This window comes from Leptonychotes weddellii, chromosome 1 (genome assembly GCF_054177405.1).
Source record: "Leptonychotes weddellii isolate Sample4059 chromosome 1, ASM5417740v2, whole genome shotgun sequence".
Taxonomy (NCBI): Eukaryota; Metazoa; Chordata; class Mammalia; order Carnivora; family Phocidae; genus Leptonychotes; species Leptonychotes weddellii.
This window is the reverse complement of record NC_138369.1, coordinates 94,551,982-94,559,259: the sequence shown is the minus strand read 5'-3', so window position 1 is coordinate 94,559,259 and position 7,278 is coordinate 94,551,982. Positions and strand designations below refer to the sequence as shown.

The following is a 7,278-nucleotide window of genomic DNA, read 5'->3' as shown; positions in this document are numbered from 1 at the left end:
AGAATCATTGTTATTTCATATATAGTGGAAATAAAATATGAAATATTCCTCTGAAGGCAAAAGTATACAATCACATTTCCATAAGAGTGAGGAAGCAAAATAAAGCATTTACCTCTGAACTGTCCATATATTCCAAAGAATTTGCAAACTTTAATTTATGACTAAATCTAAAAGGGAATACTTATGAAATAAATTTATCTGAATATCCAATGTACTCCCAAAAATGTAACTCTTACTTAGACTAAAACTCTGACGGAATTCAGTAAAGGCATTTCTGCAGTTATTCAGAAAGATGAATGGCTGCTAAATGAAACATTAATGACAATGGGCACTCTGGCTCTGAATAAATGTGATAATCCTTTTCTCTTAAAAAAAAAACAACGGAATTCTTCAAAAGCACAGTATGTTAGTGCTCACTTCAGTAGCACATATACTACAATGGGAACAATACAGAGAAGATTAGCATGGCCCTGTGCAAGGATGACATGCAAATTCTGAATGCAGTCCATATTTTTTAAGATATGGAAGTAACCCAAATGTCCATCAGTAGATGAATGGATAAAGAAGATGTGTACATATACATATATATATACATATATATATATATATACACACACACGTACATATACATATATTTATATGTATATGTTTATATATATATATACATATTTACTGGAATATTACTCAGCCACAAAAAGGATGAGATCTTGCCCTTTGTGACAACATGGATGGACCTAGAGGGTATTATGTTAAGTGAAATAAGTCAAATAGTTGAAAGACAAATACCATATGATTTCACTTACATGTGGAATCTAAAAAACAAATGAATAGACAAACAAAAAGCAGAACCAGACCTATAAATTCAGAGAACAAATTGATGGTTACTGGAGGGGAGAGGGGCAGCGGTATGGGCAGTATGGGTGAGGGCGAGTGGGAGATGCAGGCTTCCAACTGAGGAATAAATGGGCCACCAGAATGGAGGGTATAAAATAAGGAATGTAGTCAATGGCATTGTAATAGTATTGTATGGTGACAGATGGTGACTTGCACTTGTGGCAAGCATAGTACAAAGCATAGAGATGTTGAATCACTATGTTGTACACCAGAAACTGGTGTGGCAGGGTGTGTCAACTATGCTCAAAAAAAAAAAAAGGACAGTGTATCATCAAAATTTAGATATGCTATAAATAAAAATTTGCCTTGTTCCCATAAAGATTTTAAAATAAATAGTTCTAAAATTCTTTAGAATAAATAAATATTTATTTATTTATTCATCAGAGAGAGAGAGAGAAGCAGGGGAAGCAGCAGGCAGAGGAAGAAGCAGGCTTCCCGCCGAGCAGGGAGCCAATGAGGGGCTCGATCCCAGGACCCTGGGATAATGACCTGAGCCAAAGGCAGATGCTTAACCAACTGAGCCACCCAGGCGCCCCTAGAATAAACATTTTAAAAGACTGATATCTTGACCTTGGTGCAGAGGGCATGGCCATGTCTCACTGAATGGCAGAGAAGTCACTGTGGTACTGTGTCAAAGCCTTCCAGAAATCTGCTGTCTAGGGTGTCAGAGAAAGCTAGTCACAGGGAGACATCAGCCCAGAGGGCATTCTGTTACAGTATCAGCAGGGGAAGCTGCTGGCAGCTGAGCTCTGCTGACCACTGGCGCCGCAGGAGGTAAAAGATGGAGAAGCTGCAAGTGCCACAGGAACCTGCTGAGTGAGCATACACTGGAACCAGGAAGCAAAGCCCTTTTCTCCTCCAAGCTCTCTCCATCATCTACTTGCAAAGCCTCGAAGCTTGGTGACAATGGAAAAATACTTAGGGGCCCAAATCCATTTTAACGGAGTAATATAAAAGAGTGAACTTGGCTTTTTCTTCTGAGTGATTTTTCTGTCCTCTGCATGCAGTATTCAATGCTACAATGCTTGGTTATATCAAATCAGTCAAAGGAGAAAGATCATGAAGAATTTCATGAGAAGGGTTTCTAAGGGCAAGGTCTGGAAGTGGCATGTATTATTTCTATTTACGTGTCTTTGACAAGAACTCAGTCAGTCATATGCTCAAACCTAACTGCCAAGACAGGATAGCAAATGTAGTTAAGCTGGTGCCCAGGAAGAAGAAACGTTTTTTGTTTTTTTGTGTTTTTTTGTTTGTTCTGTTTTTTTAAATTTATTTGAGAGAGTGAGAGAGATTGAGAGAAAGAGTGTTGTGGGCGGAGGGGAGAGGCAGAGGGAGAAGCAGACTCCCTGTGGAGCCCCGATGTGGGACTGGATCCCAGGAGTCAAAAGCAGATGCTTAACTGACTGAGCCACCCAGGCGCCCGAAGAAATGGTTTTGGTGACTCGTTAGTCTCTGTCATAGATTATTTCTCTTAATTTATTATTTTATTTTTCCTGAAAGCAATGCATCTTACTGCTGGTCACCATTACCCCTGGCCTGGATGATAGTAATGTATGTATGTAATAACCTCAGATGTCAGCTGGGGCCCCTCCAGGCCACTAAAATCTGATGATGATGGTAATGTGTGTACATATAATTTGAGATGTCAGCTAAGATTCCTCTGCCCATTGAGTTCCAGATAAGATTTGCCCCAGTTTCATGCCCCCAGAGAGGTCTGCAAATTCCCAGAGTTCCTATATTCTTATAGACTTCTCCATGCCTAACTTCTGCTTTCATATACACTGCTGCCATTCCTCACTGCTCTGATCCAGATATGAAATCCAAATCTTTCATCGATTTCCACTCAAAACTACTTGCTTAACCACCACACTTGTGGGTATGGAAGACTTTACAGAGGAGGTTTAAATGATAGCGGGAGGAATAATTTCAAACTACATACTAGGCAGCCTCTCCTTTAATACTGACTTCTGGGAAATTTCTGAGGCTCTTCACCTCATCTGGTTTACTTCTTCACATCACCTCGAGGCTCCCTTTCTCCCCAGAGTCTCTTTACCCCTCAAGAGGAAAACAGATCCCTTTTGCTTTGTCATACAGAACAATTTAACCATTTTTATTCGTTGTTTCTTAAGTTCCTACTGACACCAGTGTTCTTGGGAGCCTTATTTTCCATCCCCAAGGACTCTAAATGTACTTTAAGAGAAATCCATGTGCTGCTTGTTAAAGCCAAAATTTTCACATTATTTCATACAAAGTCAAATGACTTGATACTGACTATGCTAAGTGAGTTCTACCAGATCAGCATTCCCAACATGTGTTCTACAGTGTACCAGTCCTAGGAGATAATCTGTAGACAAAAATAAATAAATAAATGAGATCTATGATCAAGTAATTTTAAGAATCCTTGCATACTACATTCCTCTTCTTGGAAATTCACAATGCATATTAAGCATAATGAAAGCTGGGAAAAGTCATGTATCTGTTTAGCTGTGATAGTAAGTAGCTAACTTATTTGATGACATAACCTTTTTTTTTCCCCACAAAATGCCCTCTAATGTACAGAATGTACAGAATGTAGAAAGTCCCTTCTAGCTATAATGTTCTGAAACACTGTAATTCTTAAGCACCTATATGACTAATGACAAAACATCCATAAAAGAAAGAAAGAAAGAAAGAAAGAAAGAGAAAGAAAGAGAGAGAGAGAGAGAGAAAGAAAGAAAGAAAGAAACCATCAGAGCAACAGCCTGGCCAGAATGGGAGCTGTCGCACACTTTCTCACTGTAAGAGCCCTCTTGGGTGACCACTGCCTCCACCCAGAGTTTTAAGCCATCTGGTTATTCTAAGAGAGTGAGGCAGAGCCTCTCAAAGATTAATCAGAAATGAACAGGAAAAGGAAAAAGCAAATTTCCCAGCTGGTGCTGAAAGCTCCGTTTCTACACTTTCACCTTCAACAAGGCTACTTGAGTCAGGCCTTTGTCTGTCTGCCTGACAAACATCCCCTCCCTCTTTCCTCTTTGTATTCATCCACTCTAGGATCCCTGTGTTCTCTTGAGATAAGCTGCTTCTGCTCCCTGCACTCCTCCCCAGTCCCCCACCCTCCCCCCATATTTAACCTTTCACTAATCTTGGTCTTAACTCTTGATCTTTTTGGCCAAAAGGACACTTGGTTGTAATGTAACCAAATTTTATAGCAAGTCAGCAGTCTAGACAGTAGATGACTTTTATTGCCCCTTCTAACCTTGACACTATGAAGTAGTTAGACCTTTGCTCTGGTAGAACACACTGACTACCAAATTTTTAAAAATATATCTTAAATGAGAAATATTGTTGGGTAGCACAATTCACTTGAATATTGTCACCAAGGCACAGGCCTACATTTTTATCAGATTGAAAGTGTCTTGAAAAACACATAGTGTGATATAAATACAGTAAATCACTAGTATTTCCTGTCACTTTCTTGAAGAAGTATTTATTTCTACTGTTTGAGTACTTCAGACTCTGAAATAAATGTACTGAAGTCTCCTTCTCCTTTCAGATAAATTAACTTTTTTTAAAAAAGGTAGAAGTCTTGGGTGCCTGGGTGGCTCAGTCGTTAAGCGTCTGCCTTCGGCTCAGGTCATGATCCCAGGGTCCTGGGATCGAGTCCCGCATCAGGCTCCCTGCTCGGCGGGAAGCCTGCTTCTCCCTCTCCCACTCCCCCTGCTTGTGTTCCTGCTCTCGCTATCTCTCTCTCTGTCAAATAAATAAATAAAATCTTTAAAAAAAAAAAAAATTAAAAAAAATAAAAAGGTAGAAGTCTTTATATTTACTGACTACAAGTTCTTTGCCTGATACATGTGTTTCAAATATTATCACCCAGTCTAATGGCTTACCTTTCATTTTCTTAATGGAGGCTTTTAAATAGCAGAGTTTTAAAATTTTAAGTTCAATTTATCCATTTTCTTCCAGAATATTTATATTTTTAGCTTTTATGTTTAAGTCTATAATCCATCTCAAAAGAAAGTTCGTGTAGGATATAAGGTAGAGATCAAGGTTAATTGTTTTTCATATATTTATCTGGTTGTTACAGCACCATTTGTTGAAAAAAATTTCCTTTCTCCAATGAAATTCTTACTGCCTTCATTAAAAATCTATTGACCATAAATGGTGGATCTATTTCTGACTCTTAAAGACTTTAATTAAATGCCTCAGTTTCTATGTTCTCTGCCCTTGGCCTATTAACAAAACTTTAATGTAGTAAATTTTAACTTAATCTAGTCTTTTAATCTAGTAATTAATCCATGCTCAAATTCATATTAGAAGTTTATAAAAAGCATTTTAAGCTAGTCAAAAATATATTTGTAAGGCATAAAAACTGATTAATAAATCCAGCATCGATGATATAAAATTTATACACTGCCACCTCAACATCTTTTAAATCCTGTAACTATCTTCTTTTCCTTTCCAAATCTCTAAAGTTCTTGTTCCCATACTTTTTCTTTTTCTCCCTAATATTTTTATTATTCTTAATGTCTTCCCACACAATGGTTATCTTATTCCTATATTAAAGGTAACTAGATTTTTCTTTTGTTGAATGAATCTTTATAAAAGAGGCCTCCTCTGGCCCACATCATCTTTTTCTTTTGGCTAAGCCCCTTGAGTGTCTTCATCAGGTACTCACTATACAAACTTTCCATATTAGTACATGCCCAGAACATAGAAGGGGTTTGGATAAATATTTTAAATGAATGAGTAAATGAATAGACATATAAATGAAATAAATCTGGGTTATAGTCTCAACTTCCCCTAAATTCCCTAACATTAATAATTCAATAATTGTTTTTCAACCTAACCCTTGCTGAACATTTTCACTGCACTTGGTATCTCTGACTCCTTCTTCCTTCATATTTTTGTTTTTTTTTTTTTTTAAGATTTTATTTATTTATTTGACAGAGAGAGACACAGCGAGAGAGGGAACACAAGCAGGGGGAGTGGGAGAGGGAGAAGCAGGCTTCCTGCTGAGCAGAGAGCCCGATGCAGGCTCAATCCAAGGACCCTGGGATCATGACCTGAGCCAAAGGCAGACGCTTAATGACTGAGCCACCCAGGCACCCCCAGCATATCTTTGTCTTGTATTTGTTTTAATCTCTTCTTTCTTTTCACATTATGTTTCCAGCATATTATCCTGTTCCTTATCTTCCTCCCACTCACTTATATTGACCTAGTTCTTTTACTCTACACACATTTCTTAAAAGTTCATCCAATTTCCAGTTTAAATGGGTTTTATGGATCAGATTTGCTACTACCCCATAGAGTGCCAGTATGAATGCAAAAAAAAGCAGACTTTCTGGGCACACACAGCTCTGTACATGCACAGATTGTGACTATAAGCCACTTTTGTACAAATTTGAAAGATCTGCACCTTCCTTGGACTCAGCCAGGTACACTATACACAGAAGTCCTGTGAATGGGTCCCACATTTCCAGCCAAAATACCACACCTGGATTATCTATAAAGTGTTCATATGAATACTCCTAGGTCATGTGGGATTTGACAGGTCAAAAAATCAAAATTAGTCCTTTCATCCAAATTTCCTATTCTTTCTAACTTCAAGATTTCATTAGTTTATCAATGACCAAGCCATTCTGACACATAGTTAACTTTTTTTTTTTAAAGATTTTATTTATTTATTTGACAGAGAGAGAAAGTAGAAACACAAGCAGGGGGAGTGGGAGAAGGAGAAGCAGACTCCCCGCTGAGCAGGGAGCCCGATGCGGGGCTCGATCCCAGGACCCCAGGATCATGACCCGAGCAGAAGGCAGACGCTTAACAACTGAGCCACCCAGGCACCCCCACATACTTAACTTTATAACTTGTCTGTTTATTTTCTTTCAGAGACTACCACACTAAAACAAGACTCTACAATCTGATCATTTCTCTATTCCAGTGGTCTCATGTTGGAGGTGTTTATCTTTCAGTCTATTTGGTGACTTTTCATTGCACTCAGAATAAAATCCACTGAAAGCCCATAGGACTTGATTTGATTGTACTCACTTCCCTTCCCCAACCTTCATATTAGAATTAGCATCCTTGATATCTCATAAACCTGCATTTTCCCTTGACAGTTTATCATCATTTTAATTAAACAAACATTTGTAAAGTCATGTTTTATGTTTGTCTCCTTCAGACTCACATTCATCTAAGGATGTAAGGAGTTTATCAACTTATTCAATCTTTATTCCTAGAATCTAGTATAATACCCACCACATAATAGGCAATGTGTATTTGTGAGAGAATAAATGTAAGTATCAAAAGAGTATCATTTTAAAAATGGAAATGGTCTGGTTAAATATAGCCTATATTGAAAAAGCCAGGAATAATAGAGTTCAAACTCTGCCATGTAAACTG

The 7,278-nt window shown here is 38.0% G+C and overlaps 1 non-coding gene across 1 annotated transcript; it reads left to right on the top strand.

Annotated features, from left to right (window-relative positions):
- Positions 1-409: 409 nt before the first annotated feature.
- On the top strand, positions 410-515 carry LOC115943818 (U6 spliceosomal RNA). The gene has a single exon (XR_004078403.1). It is a non-coding gene; the product is annotated as a U6 spliceosomal RNA (small nuclear RNA).
- Positions 516-7,278: the final 6,763 nt, after the last annotated feature.